Source organism: Tamandua tetradactyla, chromosome 9 (assembly GCF_023851605.1).
Source record: "Tamandua tetradactyla isolate mTamTet1 chromosome 9, mTamTet1.pri, whole genome shotgun sequence".
In the NCBI taxonomy this organism is placed as follows: Eukaryota; Metazoa; Chordata; class Mammalia; order Pilosa; family Myrmecophagidae; genus Tamandua; species Tamandua tetradactyla.
The window spans coordinates 105109698-105133511 of record NC_135335.1 but is presented as its reverse complement, the minus strand read 5'-3'; the positions used below and the strand labels follow the sequence as shown (position 1 = coordinate 105133511).

The window sequence follows — 23814 nt, the reverse complement described above, 5'->3', positions numbered from 1 at the left end:
ACAAGGGAAGCTTTGTGCTCATGCCAAATGGTTCTCAGCCTATTTGTTTATCTTAGCTAATAACTTTCTTGTTTTTGGAAAAACATTTTGAATGTCTGAATGTAGCCTGTTCCATAGACTTTTACCTACATACTTCTTGATTCTCTTGTTATTCAAAAGTCATTTAAGATCTGACTCATTGGACCATGTTTATGGCTAGAAAGTGATTTGTGCTTGTTTACAACACCTGTGGTCCACATAGTCTCAGAATTGTTTGAGAAAAAGTTTAAAATGTTTGTCCTCTTCCCAGCCCATATGCTTCAAAACAAACAAACAAACAGCAATAACAAAATGTCCTCTAAAACTTCAAAAGCCCCAGGAGCCAGCTAGTAAAAACCCAGGGTTTATTTAGCTAAATGAACAGCATTTTATTTGATATTCTAAAGCTTTAAAAATTTTACTGCATAACTTTTACAAATTAATTAATACTAATCATTGATTTAAATTATTAAATTGTAAGACTCGTGGATGTGTTAGTCACCCTACCTCTTTTGGAAGAGTGGTTATAGTATAATATGGGAAAATATTGTAATTCTCCTAAATTTGAACTTTTTGTATTTTACCTGAAAGAAAGCATTATCTAGATAAATTAGTAATGCATATGAGGGTATAATGAGGCACGTTCAATTCTCCGAAAGAAATTTTTGTTTTAAGGCTATTTTGTATTTTTTGCTTGAAGATATCATTATTAATTTTAGTTACATTCTAAACATACAAAATAAATTCCAACAAAATCACTTTTTAATGAATTTTAATTGTTACAAATGCTTGGAGAGTAATGACATACCATTTTTTTGTTAATACAGGACACCTTCTTTTAGAGTTACATATTACACAGATACCTGTAAATATTGAATCTTCTGAAAATTTAATTTTAAAATAAAAGTTTTTGAATCATATTTTATGCTTCTTTATAGTTTTCCTTTTTTATTAGAGAAGTTACAGATGCTCAAAGAAATTGTGCAAAAAATGCAGAGTTCCCATACCTTTCCCCATTATTAACATTAGTGTGGTATATTTGTTCTAATTGATGAATATTTTATTACTCTCTTCTTATTATATTTGGGAAAATGTCTCAAATGTTTGCTAAACTGCCTTAACACCTGCTTTAAATTAAGGTGAATGGTTATGGCACCAACTGTAAACAGGAATTATTCAGACTCACCAAGATGATATTCATTACTGTGCATCTGAAATTCCAAACACTGGAAGATTTCCTATATTCTATACCTATTTTCACTAATGTTAGAATTATTTTCTCATTTAAAAATATCAATTTTACTGGATTTTTTAATAGAAAAGATATTGTAATTAGGTTATTCAGGGATTCATTTTTTTCACTTTTATAAAAACCAGGGACAGGATTTCATGAGATCAATGGAGGTCATTTAAAAAAAAAAACATACATTTATATATAGTTATAAAAATGCTTATTGTGAAAAAGTTTGGAAAATGTAGGGAAGTTTCAAAAATAATAGTAAAATAAATAATAAATAGTAAAATAATAGTAAAATCTCCCTAACTTTGCCACTCAAAAATAACTACTTTTGTGTCCTACAGTTTTCTTTTATACCATGAGGTATAAAAGTCTCTCTCTCTATATATATATGTATATTATATATATATATATATATATATATATATACACACTTTTATATATATAGTAAGTTAATCATCTACTTAATACATACTTTGGCAAATTTTCAGATTATTAAATATTCTGTTAAAGCATAATTTAAATTGTTGTGTATTTCTATTCCACAATTTTTTCGGCCATCCTCTTATCGCTGGACCTTTGTATTTTTCCATTTTTGACTCTTTGAACAGTTCTGGCTATCTTTGTCTGCCTTTCTTAATGTTTTCTTAACATGGAATCACAAAGTCAAAGCATATACAGCTGTTGAAGACTTTTGATAAATTGCTAAATTGCTTTCAGAAAGGTTTACCCTGTAGCATAGCATGATGTGGTGAGGGTAGCTGACAGTGGCGTAGGCAGCTGAGACACTGCCCCGGGAATCACAAAATATATGAGTCTCCTTATTGTCAATGATTCACTTTTTGCCTTGATATATCACATGAATGGGCTGATATTTTTCTTGTGGATTGGCATCTCTGTTTTTTCTTTTCTTTTTCTTTTTCTTTTCCTTAGCAGAGTATAGACTCAACAAAACTTTAGGAGATAGTTAGTCTCTCCATTTAGTAGCTGGAATGACAGTAACACAGGATGCGGGAAGTCAACTAAAAAGTGCAAAATTCTGTCCAGACTTGAAGTCCTGGCTCTTGAAATCTTATTTTGCTGGATTCACAGGGACAATTAATTATTAATAGAGAACCATGTTGGCAATAACTGACAATAAACACCTGTACTATAATGACAAAAGAATTAGAGATATTTTTCTGCGGCTTGATTGCAGTAGGCTCTTATTATCTGATTTTGTAAGTTTTTCATGCATTTTGCCCAAGATGAAAATATGCATTTAAAACTATTAACATCAGGCCTTTGAAACGCAGCTGCAGGCATGGTATTATTTATCATTTCAATGAAACCTAAGCTACATTTCCTTTTTGCTAAGGAAGATGGTGAATGACAAAGCTGGGTTGAGATTTCACTCTAGTTTCACAGATTTATCTGGGTTCTCTCAAGATTGCCAGATAAGCTTAGTAGCTGTGTGAGTGTGTGTATGTGTGCGTGCTTGAGTGTGTGTGTAAGGAAGGGAAACAGGAATTCCTTTCGGAAGGGTGACAATCAATCTTAGTCAGCCTAACGCTAGTTTAAGGCAGATGTTCTTGTAGAAATCTGCTGAAGTAGATTATAAATGCTGACTGGTTGCCAGAAATCAGGCTCATATTTCTTTTTGCCTTAATTCCAAAATGCTGATCCTGATTAAGAAGAAAAGGAACAACATCCAACCTCTCAATTTTTCTCCATCTCCCTTTACCCGCCCATCCACCCAATCTTTCTATGAAGAGAGAGAATCTTTCTTATTCTTATTAGGCTGAATTTGTTCATTGAGGTGAATTGTGTATTCTTTAAATCAACAAAAACATCTCCACAACCTTGGTAAATCGTGGCAACCTAAGTAGAACCTTGAAAGGTAAAACTGAATTTTTCTCAGCTAACATATCACACAATCCATTAAGAAGATTTTTGCAATGTGACAATATATCTAGTTCTAATTTAGCAGGCATTCAGATTCCTTACAGTAAAAACTCATTAAAACCAGTTCTTACCATTGTCACTTCTGTTTTTATATTACGTTTGGATCATAAAATCAATGATTTTCAGAAATGGAAATGGTTTGCCTCTTTCCTAGAGTTTTCATGTATTGCTTTCATCCCTGGACTAGCAATTGTATCTCTAAGGTCCCCTTAGAGGGAGAATGGGAGCTATGGCAATACTTAGACAGCTGTGAGATTCTCCTGAGACTTCCATCCACTGACCACCCACAGGGCCACATGCTTCAAAGCAAAGGAAACTTTCCCTACTGTGCATTTGTTTTATTGTGTACAACGTACTGTGGGTATGATAGGCTATTCCCTAGCTAGCTATAAATTCTTGCTTTCAGCAAGGAGATACTGAAAATTATCAGTATTTCAGGCCTTGACTCTACTAACTAAAAATGTATGTCGCTCTGATTTTCTGAAAATTGTTAATCATGCTTTGTGAATGTGAAAAATGTTAAAAGAAAAATTTCCCTCACCATGTTATTATATAGATATATATTAAGCATCCTTTTAGTCTAAACATCCACAGATAACTCTAGTATCAACATAAAATATACCCAAACCAATACCTAAAGACTCATGTGCCTTTCAGTACAAACTTGATAGATATTTAATCTTTACATGACTGTGAATGAATGAAAGAATGAATGAATCAAACAATGAATTGCTATACCAATTACTTTCTTTTTTAGTTGCTTTGATAGTTAGTTGATTAAAAAGGAGAAAATGTAGTGTTTAAGCTATTCGAGAAGCAGGTTATGGGGGTGTGGTTAAGGCTGGGGGAATGGGTAAAATATTGTTTTGAGGATGATAATTACATAGATTTAAACTATATTTGGAAATTACCTTAAACCACCCACAGAAAGTTTAAGCATTCAAAGTTTTAAGCATTCAAAAAAGAATGGTGCTCACACTGTGAAGCATGAGGGAATGAGAGTATTCCTCAGTCACTGGGTGGAATGGCCAACTTAATGCCCCGCACTATTTAAATTATTTAAATTAAATTATTTCTCCATTTACAAACCAATTGTTCCTGAGCATGCACAATTGAATTTGTGTAAGTCAAACGTGTTTATGAAGGAATTTCACTGAATTTCTTTTTAACTATAGATATCTATTTTCCAGCAAAGATTTTTCATCATTGTTTCTAGATTCCTCTAGCTCTTACATCAGAACCTTGCATTTTGGAATGTATTTTACCCTTAATTATTTCATCTGGCAACTTTCTCTTTCCTCTTATAAATTTGTTGGAAAAAAGTCAGTGTTATTCATTTTTGTGGTGCCAAATCTTGGGCCATGTGACAGTTGCCCAATAAAGATTTCTTTTCATAGGTAGATTCATTCTCAAATATGTGGGACATTCACAGAAGAAAAAGAATCATTATTGAAGCATAAAAATCTGTTTTATTTACCTATTAAATATATCTTGCTTTGTTTGGTGTTTCGTTTTTCTGTTGTTCTCTCTCTCTTTCTTGTCATCCCATACTTTTCAAATCCCATAGCCCTCGTCTTAGAGAGTCATTCATCCAGCAGACATTTATTAATTGGCTTCTAAGTGTCAGAAACTGTTCAAGGCAGTAGATCAAGTGACATAACTAATTATTTGCATCATTTCTAATGCATGTATTTGTTAAATGATGGTCAGAAAGTGTCTTTTTAGTCTTTATTTTAGATCTATGATATTCATGGAAAACTAACTAAAACATGTGCCAGATCCAGTCTATATACAGCTAAATCCCTTTGGGAAACTCAGAGGTCATCATTGCATTTTGCTCACTCTGTGGGTGGGTGGGGTCAGGAGAGGGTGGAAGTTGTTATGAGACATCCACAACCCCATGGATAGGAATGTTGCCAAATGTTTAACTGCGTTCCCTCAGAGGCCAAGGTGAGCAGGAAACAGGTTGCAACTGTGACGCAGGGGAAACTTGGCGGAGCTGCTAAACTCCTTTGCTTGACATAGAGCTGCAGAATTAATGGCCAACATCACAAGATAGAGTTTAATGAGCAAAGTCTAAGTGATTCTTCTACTTGCCAACCTGAAACTGTCTTTAATTAATATATTCATTAACTGCCCTAATAGTTTAAGGATAATAACAAGTTGGCCTAGGAGAAATTGAAGGGATTCTGGGCAAATCAAGCCAACAAAGCTTTATTTTATCCAGTCATCAGCATAGTTTGCTGCTATGAGGTATGATTTTAGGCATACAATGGAAGACCATATCCACGCATTCACCAATTCCTCATTAACTTGTAAATGAGGAAATTGTACTAACAGGCTACCCGGTAAGCCTGTGCTTCACGATTCTGTTCCTTAAAGTTTTAATTTGAAGTACAGATATTCAGTTGTGTATGTGATTTACCAGGTCTGCATGTTTTTGGTGTGGAGGGGGGCCAGGGAACTGGAAGAATCTAAGATTTAGAGGAAACGATGAGAAAGGAGAAAGGAGAGAGAGGAAAGGTCTGTGAATAAAGAGTGGAGGGGAAACTGAAGCTGGATGGAGGAAAATGAAGACAAACCCTAACTGGATGAGTTCATCAGAAAAATCTGCCAAGACCAACATGATGCAGAGCTATCAGAAATGGGATTGGCATCTTAACCTCCCTGGGCATCTGTAACTGTGAAGCAAGTATCTTCATGATTAAGAACACTTTGAATCCAAAATTCCTTCCAAGTAAAAAATCTTGGAAGCATCATTAACTAGTGTGGCAGAGGTTTAGGTGGGATCAAGATCTGTCCAACAGTCCAAGGGAAAGCATTTTCCATGTACGTCCAGCAGACTGATCCACTCAACCATACATTGTGTTCCCGTGACTTTGCAAACAATATGTTCTTCTGCCAAAATTGAGCAGCAATCATTGTTACAATTTCAGTGTTTTTAATTTTGCATTTAAAAAATATGTAACACTAGTTAACACTGATGTGAACAAGGGATGTATTTTATTTGAGAATCCCAAATCATTGTGTCTTTCATTGTTATTATTATTATTTTGGGTAGCTCCAACAAGTAAATGAAGGATAAGCAAATGAAGTGACTACCAAATGGGACAATTTTATATTTACTTTCATTCATTCATTCATTCATTCACTCACTAAATATCTGTGGATTCACTGGGCTAAATTCTAAGACTTAAATAAGGGACAGATCTGGGCAAGGTTCCTTATAAAGCTTGCAGTGCATAAAGGACACTACCATTACTTGAATATTTACTAAACTGTAAGGAGCATCTACAAGACAGACTTGGCTTTATTTGGGGTGAGGTTAATTCTTATCATATTTCTTTGACTACACTCTGTCAGAAGATGGGAACTATTCCTAGGAATTTTGCTCAGGAACTCCCCCTAACTTTTATTTTATTTTTTTAGACAAGTACTTCTCTGTAAATAGGCATAAGAACCTGGCTTGATACTTAAAATAGTATGTACATATACATTTTTAAAGTAAGATCCAGCGGGTCATCTATGTTAATAACATTGATGCAATAAAACAGTCAGAATAAAACCAGCAAAATCAGTTCATATTTGGGCATGACTTTTTTTTCCCTTTTGGCACTCTAAATTTACATTTCTATCAACATGTCAGAATGTCCTGAATGCTCTAATTACTATAGAGTCGCCAATTAAAAGAGTAATTCTCCCCAATTTTATTTTGAAATCTTGGGCTGCTAATAAAGAATTTCTGGACTCATCTAGAAATGTCATTTACCTAAAGAAATGGACTCTATAGCAAAGAGCCTTCATATAGGAAATAGGGTTCCTTTAAAAAAAAGTCTGTGATCACTTTTACCTTTCTATGACATTCTAATGCCATTTATTTCTTCCCTTTCCTTTTGTTCTTTCTTGGTGCTATGGGTGACTAATGTAATTCAGATGGGCCTGTAGTCATGGAAACATAAGAAGGCAGAAATAAAAGTCAATTCACTTAGGGGCCTCTAGCCCATCACCCATAACTTTTGGTTTTTCGGTCACTGAAATGTATTTTGTTAGAAATATTAGATAAAAGTAGTTGTAGTTGTTTTACATTTTCATCAATTTAAGGCTCCATTTTTTAGGAAAAGTAATAGGTTATGAAGCATAAATGTGCTGTCTTGGGGTTATTAAGGCAAAGGTATATTCAGAGATAAAGTCAGGTATGTGGCTATCAGTGAAAATGTTGAAGAGTTGTGCAAAACATATCTAACAGGCATGCATTTGTTGAATTCTAACTGTTGGGACACAGACCTCTCTAAGGAGAATCCCAAGTTACTGCACAGTTCTGTTATATGACTAGTTAGCATAGCAGTTAAGCCGGAAACTGAACCCGAAAATTCTTTTCCTTCCAGTGCTTCCCCCACTATGATAACAAACTGCCTGTGATTGTTCTCTTATTTTTCTCTTACCCTTTTAACTTTTTGCTTGCAATTTAAGTTTTTGTTTTTAAATGTAAAGATCAACCATGCATTTACCTGGCTGATAATTTTATGGAGCCTCAGAGATTATTTGTTCTTTCTGATTCCTGCCTTATCTTACAAGATCGAATGAAATTACATGTCCCTAGTTACTTCAAGTCTAGCTGACTTCCCCTCTCCCTGAAATCTCAGGATGCTTATGGATCAAACAGTTTCTGCAAACCAGCATCCTTCACTCTGTGTCCAGTCTGCCGACATATGTTTGGATAGAAAAGTTCAGATATTGCAGTCAGGGGCTATCTCAAGTAAGGCTTGAGATTCCCATTCATGCATGTTGTTGGTAGCTTCTGTGATTCTCGAACTGAGGTTCTGTTTTCTTACTAGCTGTTTTCTCGGTCTTATTGTATTCCCAGATTCTGCCCAAACTCAAGGTGATCTATACGGGACACGCCCACCAGGGGCTGGAATTCTCAGGGGCCACCTTACAAATCTGCCCACCACACTAAGACTTCACAATATCCATTAATGGTCGGAATTGCTGAGGGAGGACAGAGAAATGAATAAGTCAGGGGAAAGAATAAGAATCCTGGTACTACTCATAATAAAAAACAGACTTCCCAGACTGGGAGGTGTCTCTCTCGCGCGTCACCTCCATTAAGTGTGTCCCTTGAGATTTTGGTGTCACCAAAAACATTCCACACACCAATTAGTTTAGGAAACTTGTAAACTGGCATTTGTTTGTTTCTTCATTTTCCTTTTTTTTTTTTTTTTTGCATGGGCAGGCACAGGGAATCAAACCCGGGTCTCCAGCATGGCAGGCAAGAACTCTGCCACTGAGCCACCGTGGCCCATACTGTTTCTTCAGTTTTAATTGGCTTACCTTTCAGAGCCTTTAACAATCCTCCTGAATCTGTAATAGGCATTATTTCCTGAATTTATTTAGCCAAGGATCACATTTTCAGATGAGAATATTGGCCGATGATAGCGAGTTGGATCTTGCCAGCATTGTTCTACTGGTTGTTGACTGCCAGGATCCTTCCCGATTGACTACATTTTCAATCTGATGGGTTCATTCAGCTTGTAAGGCACATAAATATTTTTAATATCACCTCTGCCCCAGAGCTGTGGGTCTCAATTCTGGCTTCATATTAGAATCGCTGAGGGGAGGTTTGAGATATGACTAATGTCCGCCTCTAGAAATGGGAATATAGCTTTATTGTATAAGCGTAAACTGAGTCAAATGCTTCCAGGAACATGTTTTAATGTATCAAATATTTAATAATAATAGCCAAATCTATATCTGTCAAGGACAGTCTATATATAAGAACCATGCTAAAATGTTTAAAATATAACATTTTATTTAATCCTCAGAATAATTCTATGAGGTCAATAATATTAGATGATTTTAGAGAATAGAAGATTGAAGATTTGTGAGGTTAATTAACTTGCCCAAGGTCTCATAAAGTAAAAACAGGATTTGAAACTAGTTTGGCTTGTCAGCAAAATCCATGCACTTAATCATTCTGCTCCATTGTTAGTGAACTTGGTTTTTTATCAAAAGACTGTAATACAAAATATGCAACAATTTTGAAAAAGTTCCTCTCTTCCTTGACCTATGGCCACATGATGATACAGAAGTAAAAGCACCCTGGCAGAATTTTGTCACTGTCACTCACTGAAGCAGGAAATCCCCATCTTGTTGAATTGAGAGCTAATACAGGATAATGAGAACTGACAGAACCTGGGCCAGGCACTGAGCTTGCCCAGTACACATTGCAAATGAATTAAAACATGCTTCTTTTACTGCTTGCTTTTCTACCATGTTGAGCTAGGATGCAATCACTTTTCTAGGCAGATTACATTAGAATCTGACAGCTATTCTATCTTTTTTAAAAGAAGTGCCTTTGAATTTCTACCCAAGAAAGGTCTGTGACTCAGCCTGACACTTGCTGATGGAGATTTGGGGTTTAACTGTTGGTCATCAAGATCCAGTAGCAGAAAAGATATCGAGAATGAGATCATTCATGTTTATTGCATTTTTCACTGCTTAAAAGAGACTTACTGACAACAAACAAAGATCAATTTCAGCTGGCCATGGCTGAGATATGACATCAATATTTATGTTTTGAAAACTCCATTCTTTCAGACGTCCTTTACTTTGCCACATGCATCTTGTCTTACCAATACTTTTACTATCCCTAATAGATGGAGAATCCTGAGGTGCACTTAATAGTGATAATAATGCCACAAAATGTGTTTGAAAATGATGGGCTATCATAGAGGACAGCAAAAAATGTATAATAAAGGAGTCCTGGACTCCATTCTCAGTGTTCACAATAATTCACTGAGTTTTCTTAAGTAAGTATATAGAATATAATTAAAATTGATCCTTACTTGTAGAAATGTTGTGAACATAAGGGACTGAAGTTAATTCCAGATAACCTGAACAAAAAATAGTGTTCTGATTTCATTCAGATAGGCATTTTGTTGAGCACCTACTAAGGATTAAAGAAAATTAAACAAGAATCAGTCTTCATTCTCACAAAGCTCAAGATCTAGGTGAAAGCAAGGTAAGTAAGTATAGTATCTGAGAGAATTTCATAAACTCTATTTTAAAAAGTAAAGTCAAAATGTGTCGGGAAGGTGAAGGAGCTGATATCAGAGCTTTGAATCCTAACCACAATAGTTAGTTAAATGGATAAATGACTTCATCTCAGGTGGACCTAAGGTGTTATCAATCAGTTGGCCCTAATAATATCAGCCTCCAAGAATGCAGTAAAGAGAGAGCAAGCTAATGAATGCAAAAAGCATTCTAGGAAGTAAAACAATTTCTATGAATGTTGGTTTGTTGCTATTATTATTGCTATCTTGAAATGTAAAGGGGAGAGACCTGGAAAGGCTCACAGAAGAGGGGAACTTGGTAAAGGTAGGTGCCTCATCTCCCACTGATTATTATCTGCTGTTGATCTGAAATGCAAATGCAACTGCACATTCTGTATTCTATCGGGCAGCCCTACCTGGAACCTTCTTGGACCCAACATTGGACAAGAGTGTGAACAAACTTGGGTACGTGGGGATTATCTTCTTCACACTGCAAACCCCAGGGGCAGAGTCGGTTTCTCTTTAAACAGCCCATATTGCTGATTCATGCTGGGCTTGCACTCCACCCTACTCCCTAGATGCCAGGACAGATAAGGAGGCAAGAATGTCCTTCATCACTCTTTCTCTCTGAGAGAAGGGGTGCTGGAAATACCCTTGGAAGGTAACCTCCTCCACAGACACCTGAGTAATCCTCCTGTGCTGCATTCCAAAGGAATTACTACAGACCCAGGGAGATTGCCAACTGAAGTTGGGAAAGTCCCTCTGAAGGTATTTGACACTTTTAATCTAAACTCTGGGTAAACTAGAGGATATGTTATGTGAATTATTTACACACTTCTTTTACCAATTTGTAAAGCTTGTGATTTTGTTTTATTTTGCTGTGTATTTCCCTTCTGAATGAAAGTACCGCATCAGGTAGCTTGTGTTTTTAAAGCATGCCCGATTTTGGTGTTTTACTTGTGTTTGTTTAACGTCTCTAGATGAAATTGCCACATGAGAAATGCTTGGATTTTTGAGAAGATAATCAGAAGCGGTGAATGCTCCACAAATAGGTGGATGGGGGGGGGGGGGAGCAGATCTTACAGCTGCTTGTGCAAGGCAAGTTGCACTGCTTTCATTTAGCTTTATTGTTAATGATCTAAATGATTTATTGTTAATGTTTCCAAAGATGCTTTTTATGTATACTCTACACAAGTTTGATGAAATGGCCATTGTCCCTGCGAAGGAATTTTCTTTTATTTTTAAATTTGAGGTAACATTGAATGAGTGAGATGCTAATAGAGTAAAATGATAAAAGCTCCAACCCCTTGCACAAAGCCATCCCTTGGTGGCCCCACTCAGCAAAATGAAATTAACCTCAGTATGTTCCTAGGCTCAGAGTCAACCAGCAGCAACTCCAGACAAGTGGCATTCCAGATCTGACTGTTCCCCACAGTGCCATTTCTTCACTATTTGCAAATCTACTGGTAATGTTCAAAAGAAGATAGTATGTGGGAGAGACTTTATTCAATATTGTCATTAAAATCACTGGTTTTGGGGGCACAAGGGTAGTTTAGTGGCAAAATCCTTGCCTGCCATGTGGGAGACCCGGGTTTGATTCCCAGCCACGCACTTCCCAAACAAACAAACAAACAAACAAAAAATTCAAAGAATGGTGCTGCAATAAGGGGATACTCACATGGAAAAAGAATGAAGTGTGACTGCCACCATACAGAATACACACACACACAAAATCACTGGTTCCCTAATTCTGGGACATTTCTGGAGATACTGTGTCTTGAGGGAATTGTACTTGTTGAGCTCAGTAACAATGCACCCAGAATTAAGAGTTTTCTGCCCAACCATGCCTGCCACAGCAGAAAGAACATACCAGAGAAAGGAGCAGGATATTTTTCGGCTCTTTCAAGAGCAGCAATCTGGATGATTTATGGTAGTTGCAACCTTGACCATTGGGCTACTTATACAGGAAGCAACTTAGTCTGTACAATGGCACCCATCAGAACCCAAATAGGTCAAGAATATTGCTAATGCTTCTTGCATTCAAAATATAGTTCTAAAAGCAATGGCAGAACTCTAAAGTTTCTAGCATATGCTTTTATCATTTTCATTTTCAAGCCATTGAGACTTAGGGCTTTAGAGGCATAGCAGCGTGGTGAATACTGGAAAATCTCTGTGTTTCACTAATATGCACAATATTCTAGACATCTAACGAATTGCAGACATGGGTTTAGGCATTTTAGGTGTTAGCCCAGTGACTTTACCCATTTTAAATGGGCTAATTGAATGTCCCAGATAGAAAGAAAGAAAAGCTTTATTTTTCAGATTCCTTTCAGATCATTTTTAATGTGCACACACATACACACCCTTTTCTAAAAACAAAGTACTAATCAACAAAGGAAACTTTGAAAATGGAAACAAGTCTCCAGGGTTCTGGATTACTAGTTTGTTCTAACTTTGTTCCCTTAATACTTCATTAAAAATAGGAACATTTAGATCTAACAATAATAATGTAACTTTATCACTGGAAAAAAGTAGGAATCATAATTAGTCATACCAAATAGTGGTAGCCACCTTGCCTCAGTAACTATAGGACTAAGTAGATTCTTGAGTAATCTTTCCCTGGAAACTCTAGAAGATTATATGCCATTCCATAAACTTTTATCTGATACCTACTTTAAAGAGACTATCAAACTTCTGACTTGGAGTACCTTTCCTGAGAGGGAAGATAGCATGCACATAAATAATTAAAGACAAATTCAAAGCAGAAAAACAGACCTGACTTATCTACTAGACATGGGAGATGCAGTGCTGCCACACACTTAGGGGCCTGTGAAAATATTTCCAATGTAATTTCTTTTAAAATCAAAAGAAAAAACAACTATCATAATAACAAAGGAATGTAATAATGAATCTAACCTGGATTATATTTGGCCTTATACCAACACACTTAGAAAGGACAATTGTAATATTTTTTTCTAATGGAGGGAGAGGCTCCCAAGGCAAAAGTCAAGTCCTATGGGGGCCCAGAGGAAGGAGGCAGCTTATGGCTGGTGGAGAGTCACGAAAATCTCAGTGAAGGAGGTGACGTCTGCATGAGGCTGTGGAGGACAGGCAGCATTTTAATTGTGATAGTAGGGGAAAATCATTCTTGGCAGAAGAAAGATACAAGAAACGCCTTTGAAACATAGCATAGATAGACTATGGGTTCTTAAAAATAGGGTATGTTTCTTTAGTTTACCTTGAGTAGACTCATATGGGGCATTTTAAATTGGAGTATGTGCACGTATTGACTGTCTTGCTTATGACGATGTCTGAGTTTTTTACATCTTTCCCAATTTAATCCTTAAATAATATTCTTACAATTATTGCAAGCCGTAATGCAACACCATTAACTTGGCATCCTTGAAACATAATTCAACCACATTAAACAGGCACCTCATTTAAAGTAGCTGACTAAAATAACAAAACAAATCAATAAAACATGAAAAAGATCAGTTCCCCCTTTGTCAGTTCATTCTATTTACCTGGTTTTCACAGAATTCAGGTTGTTGACATAACCTTAACTTTTTTTCTTTAAATAGAGGTAAAACTTTCAATTTAAGAATAATCTTTTAAAATGATGGAAAAAAATAAATTATGAGGCTTTTCACCTTAAGTCAGATAGAAGAAGTTGATGCTCCTGAAGAGCTTGTTTAAACACTTCACCCCACTTTACAAAACTCTTGTACTGGGTGTTTAACCAAAATGTAGTTTCCTTTATCTTTGGAATGAGGTGCATTTCAATGGAAAGTTAATGAGGATGTTCTGGACCCATTAGAATTTTTCATTAGTATTAGTATTTGTCTGATCCATATTGGATGCCAGATAATCTCAGCGCCTCTGTATTTTTTAGCTCTTACTGACACAGGCTTGCACTTATAGGGACTTGTGGTGGGGGGAGGGGAAAGACTCTCATATTCTTTGCCTCATTCATTTCTTTAGTCTTTTGTTTCTTCATGTCATTCAGCAGCTATTCCTAGTGAGATCCACTGTGCGGCAGATACAGGAAAAAAGTGAAGACAAAGGTCTAGAATATAGGAAATAAAATCCAGGTGACATGACCATCCTCCCCTTGAAAATACGAAAACTGCGTGGTATTGTTTATGCCATTCACTGTTCTAGGACTATGTCTGTAGGAAGATAAATTTTCCAAAGGAATAATGATGACATAATAATCATGATAATAATAATAATGACGATGATGATGATGGTCAGGGCTGTGGTAAAATTTTGATGGCATTCCATAGTATTTGACAAGAAGACCCAGGAATGCCTAAACTCTGCCTCTGCCTGATGATAAGCCATCAAAGGAGATCCAGAGAAGAAGAACATTTACAAATGGGGAAACCCAATAGCATTTTTGTTTTGATGGGTCAGTCATACCTCAGCAGAGAAGTCTTTAGTAAGCCAGATGTGGGGAAACTTGACCTCTTTTGTCCATCCTCCACTCTAATCATATAATTCAGCTAGACACTTACTGGTGGGGGCACTTCCAGAGGTCATGAGAGGAGACAAGGGAGATAAGCCACAGTGGCAGATGTCTCTCCCACAGGCAAAAGGGTTCAAACCTGCGTTCTATTTTCCAGCCTATTTTGGAAAAGAACAAGAGGGTTAGAGGGAGAGGAGCAAAGAGAGATGCTAGAAGCAAAATCTCATAACAACTTATTAACAAGCTTATCTGAGCCAGGCACTGTGGTATAAGGTTTATGTAAATTTCATTTAAATCCTCCCCCAAAACTTGTAGGGTAGATATTTTCCCTTTTTTTTTGATAAGAGAAATGGGAGCATATGAATTATTGCCAAATTAATGGCATAAAAATATACAACTGTAAAAGTTCAGGGGGAAAGGAGAAATACTTGTCTCCTCAAGAAGAAAGGTTGTCTTCTCAAGGAGCAGAGACTCAAGCAGACTTGAAGCATGTGTTTCATTTGGGTGAATAGAGAACAAGGAGGGGCTACTTCATAAAGACTGGGTTAAAAATATCAAAAGTACATTTGGGCAATAGTTACCGGGGATTAGGGTTTACATAGGGTGAAAAAATGGAAGATAAGGCTAGCCAGGAAGTTTGGGATGTAAGTGAGAGGATGGCTTAGATCAGGTTTCTAGAAGCAAAGCCTGAGGCAGGGATTGAGGTGCTTGTGTTATGTTTTGGGTGAGCTGTTAGGAGAAGGGAGCAAGGGCAGTAGGGTTAAGTAAGGAAAGGAGCTCAGCATGAATGTGGTTTTGGCTGGAGTCTTGCTAAAGGCCAATGCTATGGGTGGCTCTGAAGCATGAACACCATAGAGTTAGTCCCATCTTGAGGTAAATGGCAGCTGCCTTTCGAACCCCCCACACCTCTTTTGTTATGTGTGGAGGGCAACTTGCTCTCAGCTCACATTCAGCTGAGGGCAATTCTCTGGAGGAAGGGGTAGCTGTGAACAATTAGCAGACATGGCGCCATTGAGGAAGCGCTTGTAGACTCATAGAGATCTGGTGGGATCCAATCAGTGTCTACCATAGAGGGACCCAAACGCTATATTGAGGAATTTGGGATTTTCTTCATTGAGAACTAGTGGGCTTTTAAAGGAGGTTGAGAAGGGGATTTCCCAGGTCACAGCACAGTTCTAAGGTGAATAAGCTGTAGTGTTAAGAAGAATGAATTGAGATAGAGAGTGACTAGGACAGAGACCCTTTTATACGCAATAATGAAATAATATCAATATTTAATCATTTATAATAGACAGATGCTGCAATAAATGCTTTATGTGGATTATCCCAGTTTGGGATATGTGCCCTCCAATTTTACCCTCATGAAAGATGCAGAAAGTAAGGTTCTGAAAGGTTAAGTAACTTACCCCTGTCTTGTAAGTGGTAACTGGTGGAGCCTGAGTGATCACGACTTTGCAGGACCTCCTGGTAGATGGAACTTGGTAATTGTGTGTGAGGAGTGAGGCTGTGAGTATTAGTTTTCTGTGGCTGCTATAATAAATCATCATGACCATGAGTGTATAAAACAAGGGAAACATATTTCCATACACTTCTGGAGGCCAGAAGTCTGAAATCAGCACCTCTGAGCTCAAATCAAAGTGTTAGCAAGGCTGTGCCCCCTGCAGAGCCTCTAGGGGAGAAGTTGCTTTCTTCTTCTAGCTCTGGTGGTGGCTGGTATTCCTTGCTTTGTGGCTGTTCCACTCCAAACTTCAAGGCAGGCAGCTTCAACTATCTCTCCAGTCTTCACCTCACTTTCTCCTCGCTGTGTATAGAAATCTTCTGCTGTCTCCCTCTTTTGAAGGATACATGTGTTGGCATTTAGGGCCAGCCTGGTTAATCCAGGATTATCTCCCATCTCAAGATCCTTAACTAAATCTCATCTATAAAGCCCTCTCTTCTCTCTCTCTCTCTCTCTTTTTGTCCATATAGCAGCACACTTGCAGGTTCTAGGGATTAGAATGTGGGTATCTTTTGGGATCCATTTTTTAGCCCTTCATAGAAAAAAGGCAAAGGTTTTTGAGGCTATGTGGCCAGAAGACAGATACTAATGAAGAAAAATATAGCATCAGGGAGAGAAATACAGGTGTTTAGTTTGAGATATACTGAGTCTGAAGTTTTTGGCAGAATATCCAAGTAGAGAAATCCAGAAGCCACTTAGAAGTATGTAACTGGAGCTCGGAAAGATCAGAGGTGCAGATTTAGCAATGTGGGTGGGAAGAGATGGGTGAGGCTAAGAAGTCACCACCATGCCCAACAAACTGCTGAAACACCAGATGACCTCACCTCTCTGTGCAGTGTGTCCTTCCTACTTGCATTTCCTCTTAGCTAGGTTCAGGATAGCACCTCTGCAGGGCTGCACTCCCAGTGATTCCACAATTCTTTTATGCTTGCCAACCTCTTTTATACTGCATTTTAGTTCTCAACATCTACTGTTCTCATACATTGACTCATGACCCCTCCTTCTTTTAGATTCCAGCATAATTCAGCTTTTCTCCTTTCTCTATCCATTGTACACCTGCCTTTGCCATGTCTATCCCTCCACTGAGCCTCTTTTCTGCTCTGTATAATGTCTACTTGTCTATGGGCTCTGGTTATGTTATAGATTTCTTCTCCATCTCTCCTATATCAAGGGTTCCTTTGCTTATCACTCCTCCCTGTACTTTCAGACCACTAAAATACTACTATATTCCAAATGTTCTTCTTTTGAGGTCTATAAAGTCAGTTTATAGCCTTATCATACCTCATGTCTAAGGCTTCTGCTGTACACATCGCTCCAGGATCTGCCTTCAAACTTCCTCCAGGACTTCAGGAGAGAAATCCCACTTGTCCATTCCATCTCACATACTGTTATTGTGTTTGTCAAGCTCGACTTTATGTCCATAGCTCCACTGACTACTTTATTGCTCTTCTTTTCATTCCTTTTCAGAATATTTTTCACCCATTACCTATCTACTCTCCACTCATACCAGTAGGAACATCAGTCTACCAAATTCCTCCTCTTGCTTATGAACACGCTCTAGCTTTACTTGGATCGCTAGTCAACCAGACCCTCATGGCATGAATTCAGGGCCTTTACTGGTCCAGGCTTTGTACCATGAAGAGACAAGACAGATCAGACACAGTCTTTGCACTTAACAGATTCACAGCCAAACAGGAAACTGCAGAAGTAACCATCTTGTATGTAGAGTATAGTGAATGCTAGAAGAGAAAGATAAGTATATGGAATTTCAGAGGAAAAGAAATCACTTAAAAGAAGGAGAGATCAGGGAAGGCTTCCATGAAAATGTTGCTTTTGAATTAGGCCAGATATAAGTCTGGAAAGAGAGGAAATGGGATGTTTCAAACCGAGGGAATATCATAAGGAAAAGCTAGGAAGTCAAGGGATCTATAGGACTCAGTTTTCAGTTTTCTTGGAATCCATGGTACAAAGGGAGAAAAAAACTGGAGAGGTGGATTAGAGTCGAACTAGGGAAAGTATTAAAGTTAAGGCTAAAGGATTTGTATCTTACTTGATAATAAATGTGAAACCATCAAATATTTTTGGGGAGGGGAGTGCCATTTTCCAATACAAATTTAATTCGGTAAGAATTTATTACATGCCTGCTATGTTTAAGGCATGGCCCCTAGTTTAAGTGGATACAGCTCTATGATACGGGATTTGATTTTAATGAGCCCTTTAGCAGAGGAGAAAAGATAGCATACATATATAATTAATATGACAGATTATGCTACTAATGATAGAGTTATTAAGGAAGTGCCATTTAAGCCTAAGGAAATTCTGATTGAAAAAGTGAGAACCTCTTCCCAGAGCTATGTTTGGGGCAGTGATGTGTCAAACATTGTTAGTAAGACTTGGAAGGATCAGAAACTGAAGGCAGTGTGATAACTTTGGCTTTATTAAATAGTATCTAGGTTATGAGTAATCAAGACCAGAGCCAAAAGAGTAGATTTTGGAAACAGCTCTGAAAGACACTGAAGAGGTACAATCTACAGGATTTAACAGCTAATTGGATGTTGCAGTGAGAGGCAAAAAAGGCTTTTCCTCTGACTGCCTGGGAAAATTTAGTGTCATTGATGGGAATGAGATCGTTGAAGTCCTGTTTTGTTTTGGGTGAGCTGTTAGGAGAACGGGAGCACGGGCAGTAGGGTTAAGAGCAAGGAAAGGATTGGTGTATATTTGGAATTGTTGCATCTAGAGTGACATAGGATATTTAGATAGAGGTGTTGAGATGTGATTCAGGACTTTCAGAGATTAATCAAGACTAGAAATGCAGATTTTGAACTTAACAGCATAGAAAGCCTGCCTTAAGTTTTGAGGAAAGATGTGACCATGGTGAAGGAATGGAGGCAAAGGCAGACCATGGGAAATCCCTTCATCTATTGACCAGTAAGGGAAACCAGAGAGAAGTCAGGTAAAAAATTAGACAGGGAAAATCTAGAGTCTATCACAGAATGGGGAGTTTTGACCTGGAGGGTAGTCAATGGAGAGATTTAGAAATCAAAGAGAATACGGCAGTAAGACAGATCATTGCATCCAGTTATTCTGTGTTCACTGGTTACCTTTAAAATAATAGTTCCAGTAATTTTTGAGATGAGGAATATCTAAGTACCAACAGTGAGATAAATAAGATAAGACCACTTTTGAGAATTTGATAGGAAAAGAAGGGTGAAAGAATATGGTAGCTTGAGTCATCTAGAATAGTAGTGAGAACAGTGATAGTAGTAATGATAATAATAATATTAAATGGACACTTAGAATATGGCAGACACTCTGCCATATAATATAATAAGTGCATTACATGCACTTACTCATATTAAAGCTCACTTTTATGAAGTAGATAATTTTTGTTACCCCCATTTTATCACTTTTGCCCCCCCGGTTAGACTCACCCCCAAACCCATGATCTTAACCACTATGCAAACTGCCCTGTATGTCTGTAGATTTAGGAAAAGAGAGAGAAAAAGATGGAAAAAGATAAGATAGGGCACATTTGATGGGGGATGATTCCAGAAACCGTCAGCCACTTCCGAGCTGTTCTCATTAGAAACAGACTCCAGGCTCACCTGCGTCTTTGATCCTCTCTGTATCTGCCATGTTATCATCTGATCTCATATCACCTCAACCTTGATTTTCATTATCTTCTTCCATTTTTATTAAGAGAGTCAGTAAGGCCCCAGTGTACTGAACACTGTAAATGTACATTGTTTATGCAGTAATTAACTTCATCTATGTTTACTCTGCTACCTAGAAACCTGTCTCATCATGTCTTGTGGGTTACCTCATTGATTCCCCACTAGAGTCACTGAAAACTTTCTTTCCTAAAAAGCAACAATTTCACCCTCTCTACCTCCTCTAAAAAAACCCATATACTCTTACCCAAACAATCTTCCCAAAGGAGTCCTAATAATATCTGAGCACTCTAATATCTGAGATGTTCTGCCCCCCACCTCCACCCAGTGGTCTATAACACTCTGCTTCTCAGCGTATTATTAAAGTTCATTCACATATTTTCATTCCTTCTATTTACTATTTACCAATATTCCAAATGAATCACTGGGTCTTTGCTCTTGCCATTCCCATTCTTGAATGTCCATTTTCTCATTTTCATTTATTGAAATGCTAACCACCCTTCTACTCCAAAGTCAGAAGCTTGACTTATTTCAGTAAGAAAACTACATTTTGTCTTTTGAACTCAATATAATAGTCAAAATGCAGATCTTATCCTAACAGAACTCTCAAATCCTTGCCTTTATATTTGAGATAATAAGCCTGCTTCAAAGAGTCACAGAAAAAGTGAAATGGAGGAACATATTTAAATGATCTTAAAACTTAACTGTTTCCAAGAAATTTGAGGGCGTGTTGTAGCACTCATTCATCCTTGAATTCCGCACAGCTTTCAGCACAGTGGCTGGTCCTTAGCAGACTCAGTCATGATTTATTGAATGATGAATGAATGAATGAATGAGTAATGCTTTTAAATGTAAAGTCATGATAACAAAGATGACCGTTTTAGTTTCCCTGCTGCTAAAACCAATATTAAACATTGAGTATTTATCGTCTCATGGTTTTGAAGTTAGGAGAAGCCCCAAATCGAGAGATCTACAGGCTACACTCTCTCCCAGAAGACTGGCATTCTTGGGCTGGCTGCTGTTGATCATTGACCCTTGGCTTTTCTGTTACAACAATGCACAGGACTATGTCTTCTCCTTCCCTCTCCAGGTTCCACTGGCTTTCAGCTTCTAGCTCCTCCCTGTGGCTTCTCCCTCTGACTTTCACTTAGAAAGGACTCTAATAATCTGGATTAAAGCCCAAACTAATTTAGTTGGGTCACACTTTAACTGAAGCAACATCTTGAAGAAATCTTATTCACCAAGGGTCTTCACCCACTAGCATATGGGCCAAGACCAAGAACACATCCAGACTGGGGTACATGAGTCAATTCACATCAAGGCCATGACCGTGTTGATAGACTTTTGCTTCTATTTTGGTTGCAAAAGAAACTTCAAAGCAATAGGTTTCCATATTACTTCTGTCAGTTGATTGTAGATAAAAAGTGCCAGGTTTGTTGCTTTATGATTATATGGTTTTAAAGTATAAGAAGAACATAAATAATTAGACAAAGTCAATAAATAGAATGAAAATGATTCGGATATGGAGGATGAAAAACTGGAGAAAAAAATTGAATTCAAAGCTTATGGAAGGACAGCACATTCTTTCTAGGACTGTATATTTTATAAATTTATAAATAGTCATTTTTGACTTGTAATTTTATGAACTGTAACAAATTGAAAATGACTCTGAAAGAAACTATAATAATTCCTATCGAATTTTTATCGCCCAAGGCTCTTTATTTCCAAAAGTAGGTAATGTTTGTGCCTAATACAAATTAAATTGGACTTTGCTAATTCCATTCTATAACTTTGTGCCAAGTGATTTTATTCTGAATCAAAATAATCACATAATTGCATTTGGTGTTCAAAGTGCATATGAGTGAGTTATATAAATTCCATGACATTTGATTTGTTTCCAGTAAACTTTGTATTCTGTGGTGTCTTTGGAGGAAATGAATCCAAATTGTTATGCTAATTACAATCAAATGTCAACTAACAGGAACCTGAAATTGGATAATATTTGCTGCAATCATCTTTATGAGGAGGAATAAATAGCAAGAATTTAAGTTGGAATATTATATTCCCTACCTACGCAGCTTCCATGGTGTGTCTTAAGTCCTGTACCATTTCAATATTTATTGTGGTAACAGATCTTCAGTCTTGTTTATATAATGAGAAAATATTTATGGAAGGCCTGCTAGACCAGGCACTATAAACTCATACTGAAAAAAATAATATTTATAATAAACATTCTCAGATACTGCAATAATCTCATTTAGCATTACAGTATAATGAGTGTGCTGTACTTCCTAAAGCAGGAGAAATATGAACTGCAGCCATCAATAAAAATGCACCATTCAAAGGTCCTCCTGCAGGGAGCATAACTGACTAATATTCCCAGATGGTGCTCCTCTGGACCCACCACCACATCAATGTCAAGGCCATGTTTCTTGCAAGCTGCTCCCAGTCAGTGGCTAAGCATAGCAGGGCTATATTCCTGTCAGATGTGGGACTCCTCTAACAGGCGTCTTGGGTTTAGGCCTCCTCATTAGCCTCTCTGTACTGTACTGTGACACTCCTCCAACTTCTACTGCCTCCTTTCCTCTCTTTTGCTTGTCAGACTTGTAAGGCAGTCTGGAGGCTCTTGCCACCTACTCTGGCTCTCTTATCTTTGCACTTCCCAGGCCTTTTGTTAAATTTCTTGCATAACTTAACCACCCTGTCATCTGCGTCACAGGAGACCTGAACAAGCATATGTGCTGGCAGGTGGCGAGACTCTCAAAGCCTTGCTACTCAAGGCCCAGTAGAGCTTTGACTTCACTTGAGACCTGCTAAATTAGAATCTGCATTTTAGCAAGATATCAGATGATCCTGATGCCTGGTAAGTTTCAAAAGCACTGCACTACCGTAATGGGCTGATCCAAGCAAGGTAACCATGTAGATGAATCTCATCATGTTTATGGTCTCATCACATCATAGGAATATATAACTAGAACACATATATTCTGCCTTAATTAATGTTTTGTTATGGTAAATTTATAAAATGGTAGAAAGCCCACAATTGATTTTCTTGGTTCAATTATGTGAATCCACGACTCTCAATCTTTAGTTCTATGAGGCCAGATGTGTCGCTTTCTTCTGTTCACTTGCTCTTGGCTTTATTGGCAGGCTGGCCGGCTAGATAATGATTTCCTCGGGTTCATCCCTCAGCATCCTGTTACTTAATTACCAATATCGTACTTTTGAAAATTTCTGTATTGGCCATATATCCAGACTAGGCTGTGGTAGACTACTGGTTGCTGACACCAGCTTCTATACCCCCTCCTATTTGGTAACAAAATCCTAATTTTTTGCTGCTCACATAGTCACCCAGCTTAAGAAAGCACAACCCAAACCAAACCAACAAAAACATTCTATTTTGCAACTGTCCTGGCTGAGAGTGTGAGATGCGAGTGGACATGTCGTGTGGGATTTCCAGGAAGCATTCTAGAAAGGGAGAAACAAACCCTTTTTCTCACCTTCCTTCTTCCTGCTGCTGTATGGAATGCAGATATGAGAGCTATATTCCCAGAAGCCATCTTGGACTATGAGGCAATGCGTCAAGAAGCAGTCAAACAGGAGGAACCTGAATTCTTGTTGACCTTGGAACTGTCATATCTGTCCTGGACACCCTCCTCTGGAGTTCTTTATGTGAGATGAGAAATTTTTTTTTGTTCTTAAGTCACTATTACCTCAGATCTTTTTATGATATGCAAGTAATCCTAATGTCAATGTACAACTACTAGTAAGCCAATACAATGACTGAATCAACAGTTTACATTTTACATTAGGAAAATACAGATGGAAATTTTGGTAAGGGACGATGGAAAAACAAGTAGGGGGCTGGGCTGTGGAATTGAGTACTATTTTTCTATTCAGGTTTGTCTTTCTTTAAGAAAAATAAA

At 37.5% G+C, this 23814-nt stretch overlaps 1 long non-coding RNA gene across 1 annotated transcript; it reads left to right on the top strand.

The window, feature by feature from the left end:
• Positions 1–10931: 10931 nt before the first annotated feature.
• Positions 10932–23604, top strand: LOC143646260 (uncharacterized). The gene is made up of 3 exons (XR_013157423.1): positions 10932–11019; positions 22608–22751; positions 23421–23604. It is a non-coding gene; the product is annotated as an uncharacterized LOC143646260 (long non-coding RNA).
• Positions 23605–23814: the final 210 nt, after the last annotated feature.